This window comes from Rhinoderma darwinii, chromosome 10 (genome assembly GCF_050947455.1).
Source record: "Rhinoderma darwinii isolate aRhiDar2 chromosome 10, aRhiDar2.hap1, whole genome shotgun sequence".
Classification (NCBI taxonomy): Eukaryota; Metazoa; Chordata; class Amphibia; order Anura; family Rhinodermatidae; genus Rhinoderma; species Rhinoderma darwinii.
Window position 1 is genome coordinate 93456212 of NC_134696.1, and position 13331 is coordinate 93469542.

The 13331-nt window shown below is 42.1% G+C and overlaps 1 protein-coding gene across 4 annotated transcripts in view; it reads right to left on the reverse strand.

Moving 5' to 3' along the window:
- POU2F2 (POU class 2 homeobox 2) overlaps positions 1 to 13331 on the reverse strand; it is a 91570-nt gene that overhangs the window by 48473 nt on the left and 29766 nt on the right. The window lies entirely within an intron of this gene.

Below are 13331 nucleotides of genomic sequence, written 5' to 3' on the forward strand. Positions count from 1 at the left end.
GCCCAGTCTTTCCTAGTTACCCCCCTGCCCAAAAGTATTGGTTTGCTGACTTGGTTATGGAAGAACTTGATAGCACGGACCTCTTGATCTATGTCCCATAGAATCCCTTTGGGATGGACTGTAATATATGTCAGGTCATATCACCCAACAACACTGTCCTCGCAGCTACAAACACATACAAGATGATCCTGGGTCTTAAAGAGGATCGGTCACAAGGACATATAAATTAAACTGGTTATCTCATCTGAATAGCGTTTTCTCCCTGATACCAGCACGGTTTTTTTTTTTTCCTGGACGCCTACCGTTCAAGAGATATGGCCCACTGTAATTTTGGCTCCCTCTATGCTAATTTGCTGTACTTAGCCAACAGGGCGTGACCTACCCTCAAGCGGATTGGTCAACATCAAAGGCAGGAAAGCTAGCTCCACCCTGTTGGCTAACTACAGCAAATTTGCATAAAGGGTGCCAACACAACAGTGAGCCATCTCACCGGGGGAAAAAAAACCCACAGCGCTGGCATCAGGGAGACAGCGCTAATCAGGTCAGCAAACCAGTCCAACTTATATGACCTACAAACAGGTCCTCTTTAAGGTCACGTGTGGCAAGTTGACTTGTAAGAAATGCACAAACTTCCGTTATAATACAGTGAAGCAGCCACTGGATTTCCAAGTTCTCCCAGGCTTCCTTTCAGCAGACTACAGACTGATTTACAGCAGTCTGTAGTCCGGAGCCCATCACACACTATAACCTGCAGTCTACGACATACTCAACAGATCTTCAGGGAATAAGAAATCCCTTATTTTTAGATTGATATCCCAGCTAATGGAGGCAATTGTGCTAATAATATTACAGCCTCTGCTTGTATATGCCGAAGAGCAGCTCCGAAGGTGGAGGTTCACCAGAATACACTTAGCGCTTGCGATATGTAAAAGCCGCCAGCGTCATTTTATCTGTGGACATTCGCTTCATTATTCTGCGGTGTATTCATTCTGTTCTGCATATGAAAGAATGTATTGTTCTGCCCGGTATCATATCGGATCTTGTGCCGACAATGAGGTTACATCTCTTATATGGTATTGACCTGGATTTTAAATGTGTCATTAGATCATAAATCTTATTACCGAATACTTGTTCACGGCATTCAGCGCTTCTACGTGTCGTCAGATCACTATGCATGTTCTTGTGTTACGCTGTATTGTACTGTATCACTGTTGGTGTTATTATACCGCGCCGCGTGCCATTATACCTCTCCGCATGTAGCCGGATAGCTCTCTGTGTTTCGACATATACACTATTTTGCAATGCATTGCTGGTAATCTGTCTGTGAAAAAAAGGTAAAAAAGAACTGGGGCATCCAGGAAAGGAATAATTATTATTCGATTCAATCAATCTACGGGTTTTCTTTCTATCTTTGACTCCGCGTATAATAAAAATTGATACAACAGTTAGAAATAATGAAACGAAGCAGCCACGTAGCAGAATGCGGTTTGGTGATGTCATCGGTCTACTTTTTGGGCAATCAGATTTGGTAGATTTTCTGGCCGATGTGGTCATACTGGTTCTGTAATATGGGATGGGAGGATTTTAATGGTTTTATATATATATACTTATTACATTTATTGTATTACTATATTGGTAAATTCATTGGTAAATTCATTGTATTACTATATTGTCTGTATCACAGTCCAGAGCTGTATTCACAATTCTGCTGATTGCTATCGGAAACAGTTGACAAGCTTGTTGACCGACAAACCCTGAGCTCCTATGGTGATCATATAATGCTACTGTATAATAAGGACAGTTGTTATTTTCCTACATGATTATTTACCAGTGCCTGGTGTACTCTCCTAGAATGCTGGGAGGTTCCAGAATTGTGAATGCAGCTCTGGACTATCAGGCTGAGTTCACTTGGTGCGTTTTGTGGCATTTTTGAGAGACATGGGAGTTTATCTACCGAAAAAAACCAAAAACCCGCGTTTCTAAAAACACACCAAACATGCACCATGTGAACCTGGAGCTTTAGGGTATGTTCACACGCTAAACTAAAAACGGCTGTAAAACACGGAGCTGTGTTCAAGGGAAAAACAGACCCTGATTTTCAGCTGTTTTTAAAACTACAAAAGTTTTTTTAGCCGTTTTTTGAGCTGTTTTTCTATTGACCCAATGAAAAACGGCTCCAAAAACGGCTCAAGAAATGACACACACTTCTTTTTGCGGGGCGTTTTTTACGCGCCGTTTTTTCAAACGGCCGCATAAAAAAAGCGCAAAAGGCCGTTTCTCCCATTGAAATCAATGGGCAGATGTCTGGAGGCGATAAGCTTCTGTATTTTCAGCCGTTTTTCGAGGTGTTTACCCCCTGAAAAATGTCTGAAAATAAGCCGTGTGAACATACCCTTAGTGTTGTGCAAATGTGATCCCTATTCACCAAATTTCCATTGCTAACATGTGTGTGTGTGTGTGTGTGTGTGTGTGTGTGTGTGTGTGTATATATATGTGTGTGTGTGTGTGTGTGTGTGTGTGTGTGTGTGTGTGTGTGTGTGTGTGTGTGTGTGTGTGTGTGTGTGTATATATATATGTATATATATGTGTATATATATAGTTGGTTCATATATAGGTAAAATCTACTTTAGAGTTTAGAGTAATTTTGCAAAAAACTAAACACATAGCATGCAGCGCTGTATAAAGCAGTATTGCATTATAGGGGATCATCTGACTGTAAGGGGCGTGTCTGTCAACATGTTGTCGTATGATTGCATTAACTTCCAGTGAAACTGTGAACTCCCTCTAGACTACAATACTAGTACAGGATGCAAATGAGTAGGAGTATTTGATCAACTTTTTACGTGTATATATAAACCGTGAAATGATCCTCTGCATCACCCAATTATACAAGGGCAGCTTAAGGTCGGTCCCACCTATAAATTTCGGCCGAATCGGCCAACAATTTAAAGTGAAAGGGGGCAGACTGACAGCAGACGTCGGGAAGACTTTAACATGCCTGTTTGTGCCATGTGGAGATAAGCCGCCGCCTGAAGTGTCAGGCAGCGACTTATCTCCCATACATGCTCCGCTGATCCGAGGGTGCATGGTTGTGGGGAAGTCGGGGACTGCAGGGGGTGTAGTGGATGCTAATCCCACCCTACCGCCGCTGATTGACATTTTCTGTCTATTACTGTGCATAGAGAGAAAACGGTCAATCAGCGGCAGGAGGGCAGGGTTAGCACCAGCTCATGAATATCTAGGACTCCGTCCTCACAGCGCCGTGCGAGCGCTACGATGAATATAACATAAGTTTTACAAAATCTACGCACCAGCCAATCAGAACACTCGAAAGGCTAAAGTCAGCGTTTCCGTCACTACCTTATTCCGCTTTCCTGAAGGGCGTCAGAAAGGTGGCGACAGACTCCCTTTAAAATATTGTGAGTGTGAGAACAAACTCAATACAGAGAAGTTTTAGAAAAATAAAAAGTAAAAAGTGGCAACAAGTACAATAAAATCAACCTAAATATGAAAAATGTTGTAGAACTGAGGCTGCAGTCCCATGTAAAAGCACAAATACTGTCGCAAAAGAGACTGTGGAAGATGGGGCTAATGAGAGAGACCTCCCTAGAGTACGGAGAGGAGGGCGCGTGAAATGTGGACAAGATCCGTGAAGAGCACAAAGAGAGTGTCACAGTCTATTTGTAGTATTGTGAGGACCGGAGTACATTGTTTGCTCCACCAGAACCCCAGCACTCTCCTTCTTTCTGTGCCCTCTCTCACTTTGTGTATTTGACTCTCTCTGTTTTGCTCTCCCGCTCTCTCTTCTTCTCTCGCTCTCTCCCTCGGGTCTGTGCTGATTGTAACTGACACACTGACTCCATTTCACACACTCATATTTCTCGTAAGATCAATACTTTTGACTCCCTACAAGACAATAATTGTGCGCTCGCCGCCCGCCAGTCGATCAAACACATTATTAGAGCTACGTCCCGAGGGAATGAGGCACAAGGGGGGGAACTAAGAAAAGAGAGGGGGCTGAGACCTGCGAGATGCCCCCTCGATGCCACACGCTGCCCCAGATTTCCACAGTACGACACGCTGCCCCGTACACAGGACTGTCACACGCCTGCCCATACACTCACTGCGTATATATCCGTTACACTGATATTCTGCTATAATACACAGCAGGCGGCCGCATTACCCTAAACCATGAACATATTTGTACTACCGGCAGCAATGACTCCTATGGAATGAACCAATTCTACCCGATCCTTTCAACGTTAAAGCGGTATTGCCAGAATTATTAATTATCACCTATCCACAGGATAGGTGATCGTTTTCTGATCGCTGGGGTCTCCACTGATCGTGAGAACTGGGGTCCTGAACCCCCAGATCTTTCTCACTGCAACCCCTGCAGGGAGGAGGAGCTTGAATGGAGCGGCGATCCAGCATGCGCCCGCCGCCCCATCAAATGTCTATGAGAAAGACGGAAACAGCCGAGTGCTATACTCGGGTCATTCCCATAGACTTTGAATGGGGCAACAGCGCGCATGCTGGATCGCCGCTCCATTCAATGTCCCCCTCATTGCGGTCGAGCAGTTAGGAGAAACGGTGGATTTGGGACCCCCGTTCTGACTATTGGTGGGGGTCCCAGCAATCAGAAAATTATCATCACTTATCCTGTGGATAGCTTTCTATGGTTTGTGTGGTCCTTTTCGGATTACTAGATTTTTACCCAGACCAAAGCTGTACCACTAGGTGTTGTGACGTGACGCTAAGGCCCTGTTCACACAGGGTTTTTTTGCAGGAGGAAAAATTTGACTCAAAAGTTCCTTCAGGAATTTTGAGGCAGATTTTGACCTTCCTGCACTCTGTTTGCCGAGACTTTTACGGCGTTTTTCAGCTTTCTCTGCCTCTCATTGATGTCAATGGGAGGTCAGAGATGGAAACGCCTGAAGAAAGGGCATGACGCTTCGTTTTCCCGCGAGCGTTTTTTTTCCACTCGCGGGAAAAAATGCCTCCCCCTCCTATTGAAATTAATGGAATGCGTTTTCAGACTTTTTTTGTGGCACGGTTTCCGACGCGATTTCCTTGTCAAAAAAACTCTGTGTGAACAGCCCCTAACCCCGCTTTTCTTTCCTCTGGTATGGATTCGTATGCTTTGTCTGGTATTCACTTGAATGGGTCTGAGTTGCAAAACCGCACACAGCCAATGGACAAGAGTGGCGCTGTTTCTTTTAACCGATTTTAAGACGTTACTTGACTAGTCTTCTATCATAACAAATGTATATATATAGTTGATTTACCTCCTGCACCTATTGAAAAATCTAGCGGTGACCTCAAGAGGAGCTTTGGTCAATGGGGGGGGGGGGGGGGGAGATTTATCGAAAGTAATGGAAAGGCCAAAGTGGAAATGTTGGCCAAAACAACCAATCCGATTCCACCTTTTATTTTTGCGAGGTACATAGATGTTCCTTGTTCATTGTTTGCCTCCCACATTAAATATCTCCGCATTATTCTCTATAGTCCTATAAACAAACCCGCGCCACCTTAGTGTATTCATTGCTTTATAACCTTGCATAGCTATCGGAAACCTTCTGGTGAATGTAAAGAGTGAACGCTTCCTTAGCAGCTCTTCATATGGAATTCATTGTATTCTATTCTATCTACAAGTCTCTAGACTCAGACTATGCTTTGTGCTTCCAGAAGACTGTATGTCTGAGCCCAGCTCACCTACAGACTGATGCCTTCACTTGTGGCACATCCTGTCCATATGATCCATCTATTGGCATCATTGACCCTTTTTCCCTATAAACTTTATTTACAGTCACAGATAATGGCAGTATAAAATGCGGAAAATAAAGTCAATGTTGTGCAGAGACTAAATACAACACCCCATAATCATAAAAAATGGCATTATATACAATACACCATGATCATAAAAAAGGCACCATATACAACAAACCATAGTCATAAAATAGGCACCATATACAACAAACCATAGTCATAAAATAGGCACCATATACAACAAACCATAGTCATAAAATAGGCACCAAATACAATACACCCTAGTCATAAAAAAGGCACCATATACAACACACCATAGTCATAAAATAGGCACCAAATACAACACACCATAGTCATAAAATAGGCACCATATACAATACACCCTAGTCATAAAATAGGCACCATATACAACACACCATAGTCATAAAATAGGCACCATATACAACAAACCATAGTCATAAAATAGGCACCATATACAATACACCCTAGTCATAAAATAGGCACCATATACAACACACCATAGTCATAAAATAGGCACCATATACAACACACCATAGTCATAAAATAGGCACCATATACAACACACCATAGTCATAAAATAGGCACCATATACAACACACCATAGTCATAAAATAGGCACCATATACAATACACCCTAGTCATAAAATAGGCACCATATACAACACACCATAGTCATAAAATAGGCACCATATACAATACACCCTAGTCATAAAATAGGCACCATATACAACACACCATAGTTATAAAATAGGCACCATATACAATACACCATCATCATAAAATAGGCACCATATACAACACACCATAGTCATAAAATAGGCACCATATACAATACACCCTAGTCATAAAATAGGCACCATATACAACACACCATAGTCATAAAATAGGCACCATATACAATACACCCTAGTCATAAAATAGGCACCATATACAACACACCATAGTCATAAAATAGGCACCATATACAATACACCATAGTCATAAAAAAGGCACCATATACAATACACCATCATCATAAAATAGGCACCATATATAACACACCATAGTCATAAAATAGGCACCATATACAACACACCATAGTCATAAAAAAGAGACCATATACAATACACCATAGTCATAAAATAGGCACCATATATAATACACCATAATCATAAAATAGGCACCATATACAATACACCATAGTCATAAAATAGGCACCATATATAACACACCATAGTCATAAAATAGGCACCATATATAATACACCCTAGTCATAAAAAAGGCACCATATACAATACACCATAGTCATAAAATAGGCACCATATATAACACACCATAGTCATAAAATAGGCACCATATACAACAAACCATAGTCATAAAATAGGCACCGTATACAACACACCATAGTCATAAAAAAAGCCACCATATACAATACACCAGTCATAAAATAGGCACCATATATAATACACCATAGTCATAAAATAGGCACCATATACAACACACCATAGTCATAAAATAGGCACCATATACAACACACCATAGTCATAAAATAGGCACCATATACAATACACCCTAGTCATAAAATAGGCACCATATACAACACACCATAGTCATAAAATAGGCACCATATACAATACACCATAGTCATAAAAAAGGCACCATATACAATACACCATCATCATAAAATAGGCACCATATATAACACACCATAGTCATAAAATAGGCACCATATACAACACACCATAGTCATAAAAAAGAGACCATATACAATACACCATAGTCATAAAATAGGCACCATATATAATACACCATAATCATAAAATAGGCACCATATACAATACACCATAGTCATAAAATAGGCACCATATATAACACACCATAGTCATAAAATAGGCACCATATATAATACACCCTAGTCATAAAAAAGGCACCATATACAATACACCATAGTCATAAAATAGGCACCATATATAACACACCATAGTCATAAAATAGGCACCATATACAACAAACCATAGTCATAAAATAGGCACCGTATACAACACACCATAGTCATAAAAAAAGCCACCATATACAATACACCAGTCATAAAATAGGCACCATATATAATACACCATAGTCATAAAATAGGCACCATATACAATACACCATAGTCATAAAATAGGCACCATATACAACACACCATAGTCATAAAAAAAGAGACCATATACAATACACCATAGTCATAAAAAAGGCACCATATACAATACACCAGTCATAAAAAAGGCACCATATACAATACACCATAGTCATAAAATAGGCACCAAATACAACACCCCATAGTCATAAAATAGGCACCAAATACAATACACCATAGTCATAAAAAAGGCATCATATGCAACACCCCATAGTCATAAAAAAGGCACCAAATACAACACCCCATAGTCATAAAATAGGCACCAAATACAATACACGATAGTCATAAAATAGGCACCATATACAATACACCATGGGGCAGATTTATTACGACTGGCATTTCATGTCAGGCTTAGCCTAAAGCCCGCAGAAGATGTGACAAATAATGAAAGTGTCACATTTTCAGATGTCTGTGCGCCAGAGCTACGAGCGAGTGTAGATTTCCGCTATTATTTCCGCCAGCTTCTGGCTTAAACTGTAGTAAAGGTGTCAGGCAACGGGTGGTCCTGTCCCATCTAGAAAAAAGGGGGAGCAACGGAAATAGCACAAAAGTCTGTCCCAAATAAGTTTGGTGTAAGATTGTTCCTGCCCTGTGCTACAATTCGGCTACGGCTGATTCACACTGGTTTAGCTCCCGGCGCATTTTTAAAACGTTAGGGCCGTATTTATCCGACGGAGCACAAAAGAGAGTATTTTTGGGCTCGGTCAGGCTGGTGAACATCGGTATGACTTTCAACTGTATGGAACAGCGCCGTCTGCTGAACTACATCATACAGAGGCATCCCACAAAAAACATGTATACTGAACGGTATATTCTTTTTTTAATATGGGAACCTATGGGCGATGGATGCCACTGTATAGACATCCGTCAGAGGCATCGGTTGGAGTAATACACCAAGAAATACCCCTAAGATACCCTGCAAACGTGGTGTGAATAGACCCTAAGATATTTTCTATGCTTTGCCAAGCATTTTGGGCAGGTCGAGATCATTTCGCCTTCCCATCACTTGGTGGGAACCCTTTTCGGAAGACACTGATCGACCAACCGCGACGGCTTGCAAAAAGACGGGACCGCCATAACTTCTGGATCATGAGGATCTGCACTCCAAATGTTCTACACATGGGATTTCCCAAATGAAATCGATGTATTTAGCACTTTGCATGTTGAGTCATTAGCATGGTCTTCGACCGTTTACTGACCAGGATGATCTGCGTATAATTCCGCCTGTCCTGATGAGCCATCTAGGTTCCTGCTGCAGCCATTCTATCTGAGCCATCTACCATTAAGATCTAATCTCAAGGTTGAACCTTATCTCTTAAAGAAACACTAAAGATAGCTTTGGGCTTGATAGCTGCTGCCTCTGGCACCACTTATCTCCAGGGGATGGGGGCAAAGCGAATTGTTACATACAATGCCAGATGTCGGGGGACTGTTTGCCAGGTCCTATAGATATTCATTTGTGGATCCCAATGAGAACATCTTTGACTCTGCTGACTAGAATGTCATGTCTACGGATGGCTCTGACATAAAGAACATGTTTTTACTCTGCAGTTATGAGAACCTCCAGAAATATCGAGGCCCCGTTCACAGATTCCATCAGCTACGAAGGAAAGAATAGCACTGCCATGTTCTTCTTGTCAAAATGACGAACCCCACAAGGAAACCCGGCGGACCCCATTATAGGTCCCGATTCAGCAAGTTCAATCTTATATTTTTGTATAATTAAAAGTGACACAATTTTCTAATATATTTTCTGTATTAAATCCTCACGGTTTTCAAGATCTCTGCTTGCTGTTATTCAGTAGAAACATTCATTATTTACTTCCAGTGGATAAAATTCTGTCCATGGTCATGTGATGGATACACAGGTGCACGGCTCGTTACAGGGTCATGTGATGGAAACACAAGTGCACGGTTCGTTACAGTTACAGTATGTGTATCGGAGCTGTGTCTTCTAATGATCCCAGCATCTGTGTGTCCATTGCATGACCCTGTAACGAGCCGTGAACCTGTGTGTACATCACATGACCCCGTAACAGGCCGTGCTCCTGTGCGTCCATCCCATGACCCTGTAACGAGCCGTGCACCTGTGTGTACATCCCATGACCCTGTAACGAGCCGTGCACCTGTGTATCCATCACATGACCCTGTAACGAGCCGGGCCCCTGTGTGTCCATCCCATGACCCTGTAACGAGCCGTGCACCTGTGTGTACATCCCATGACCCTGTAACGAGCGAGTGGATACAATTCTATCCATTGTCATGTGATGGACACAAAGGTGAACGGCTCGTTACAGGATCATGTGATGTACATACAGGTGCATGGCTCGTTACAGGGTCATGCAATGGACACAGGTGCTGGGATCATTAGAAGACACAGCTCTGATACACATACTGTAACGAGCCATGCAGCTGTGTGTCCCTCACATGACCGTTTAATGATCCCAGCACTGGTGTGTACATCACGTGACTGTGTAACGAGCCATGCACCTGTGTGTCCATCACATGACCATAGACAGAATTTTATCCACTGAAAATAAACGATGAATGTTCCTACTGAATAACAACAAGCAGAGATCTTATAAAATGAACACAGAAATTATATTGAAAAATTCGATAACTTTTAATTATACAAAAAATAACATTAATTTGCTGAAACCTGGCGACCCTCCTAGCTGCTCAGGTAGCCGGTAAAATGAATATAATAAAACATACTGGTAAAATACCGTTCCATATGAAGTTACTGGTCGCGGTAATGATACAATAAAGCGCAGATAGCCAAAATTAAAATTAATTTGGATGTTATAAAAAAATAAATAAAAATAAAACAAAAACAAAAAAAGATGAATAAAGTAAAACTATACTAGACGTGTCAGACGACTGCCGGCTTTATCCAAGAACCAAAGAACATACGATCCACATTCCTCGTATACAACTAGTGCGCCGCGCCGGTATCTTCTTCCGTTGAGTCGTTTTTCTTTGCATTTATAATTAAAGTGCAGAGTGACTGTAATATAAGGAGGGCGAGGAGATGCTGCTGAATACAGGATTTGAATGACACCCGGTGTCACATACACTAATGTCCTTTGACCACAATATGTTTTAATATATTCTTGTAAAACATGTCAGCAGTAATCGAAAATTTTTGGCCCCCGTGCAAAGTCGTCCCAAAGCCCTAAACATCGCATCTGCCTATTAGGGAATATTATTGGTATAGAAAGGGGACCCCCAATCAGGACCCCTAACAAAGCGGCTCTTTCTCGGGGAAAACCTGGCGGTCCATGTATTGAATGGTTGGCCATTCATTTACTATTGTCTGCTGTAGCTGGAGATAACCCGATCGCCGAGGTTTCTGAGGCTGGATCCTTGTCGATCAGCTGATCGCTGCTTAAAACGAAGGCGTTGTTCAGTTGAGACAACCCATAAAAAGGGCGAAAAGAAAAACTATTAATCACTTTTGTAAAATGAATAAAACGTTCTATCATATTTTATTTTTCAAACCTACACAGATCGCAGGTTTTCTGTCCCCCGTCGCGTGGACCCGGAAATTTGGAGGTGTCGCTCCCGGTGTGACGTGTCGAGGGGGGAAGGAGCTCACCCACCTCTCTGAGTGTCGATGACACGGATGAAGGGGATCGTGTCATCAGCTAAGCCAGCCCGCTTCCCAGTCTCTGAAAATTGACCCCCTTCATCCATGTCATCGACACACATAGGGGACGGGGAAGCTCCATCCCTCCCGGAGCCCGCGTCAACGGGTCAACGCAAAATCGGGGACTGAAAACCAGCGATCCGGGCAGGTTCAAAAGTATACTAGAGAGTTTCTTTATTTCACAAAATAATAAAATAGTCTTAGAGTCTTAGAGGGTGCTGGCGGAGCAAATGGCTGGATATGTTTGGAGGATCGGTGATCGAAGTGGTTGGGGGTGCCGAGAACGCACGGCTATGTTTGGGCTATTGGTGATAGGAAAGACCCAAGCTGACACACATCCAGATAGATAAATTTCCAGTTACGCCATATAAGATGCTCATTAAGATGATTAATCCGACCATTAATTAGATAATTCATCAGGTTTGTTACATCGGACACAGGTCACTTACAGCTCAACCAAAACCGCATAAAATGTAATAGAACTAATTATCATCGCGCCGCACGCGAGCCATGCATCCTGCGTAGAATTAGCGTAATTAACCCCCTCAGAACCCCAGATATCGCCCCGCAGAACTGCTCTCTAGGACACCCTCCGCTCCAGTCTACGGATAGTTCTACGTCATGACGTTCCACAAACGTGGGGCGTACAACCGGCTGAAAGCCTTCATCGCCTCCTAGTCCTTTATAGAAATTCCCGTTTAAGATTCTTTTGTTCAATATAAAATCGTCTTAGAAAAATCATCCATTTCGTTCCATCCGGTCACTGCCGAGACCTTTTCTTATTGCTCTATATAATTGTTGCCAATAAAACAACAACCATCTATACAATATATATCATTGCACAGCGTCCTCATTTTTATAGCTCCTCCTATTGTCCTATATAGAACGGATATGGTCCTATATAATTCTCTAATGGTCCCATAAGTCCTGTTCTGCGTTCTCTATTATATTCCATTGTTTTACAGAAGTCTTTCTATAAAAACCCACAATAGATTTCTATATCCTTTCTCCGATGCTTAATTTTAGACCCTTTCTTAACGTACCTGTTATTTGTCCATATAGCGAACAGTATTTTTCAATCTTTCGGTTAACTATAGGCGGCCATAATTCTACGACTAGTCTGAATACTATTTCCCTATATATTTGGTCCAGATTTTTCTCCATGTAACTATCCGACTACACAAATTAAAACCTCACCGTCTCATTTCGGAGATTTTTTATTGACCAGACGTTGAAATTCCCCTTTTGAACATCAAGGCCTGGTACGCATGAAGACGAGAGTTCAGAAGAACATAGGTAATTGGAGGGAACAATCAAATAAGAAGAAGGATCTGTAAGATGTAAGCCACATTGGCAGGAGGAGAAGGATAGACGTTTAGGGAAATTCACTAATGGGTTGTAGGGTAGGTAAAGAGGGACCAAGGCAAGTGGGGTAAATAATAACAAGAGATAAGGTGGTGGGGAAGCTATAAATAAAAAAAAGGCTAAAAAATGGGGGGGGGGGGGAGACGGAAGAAAGATTTCCATAGAGTAATAAAAAGGTGCTAGCTCTGAATTATTGAAGAGTCGGAAGGTGGAGGCTGTGGGGGATGGGGGGTACAATTCTGGGGGGGTGAGCTAGGCCTTAAGGGGGGGGTGTTGAAACTGCAGAGCTCTCCTGCTCAGATTAGGTGGAAGGGGGGAGTGCGGCCGCTCTCACACCAGTCACTATATGCAGGGCATCTGACAATGAAAATG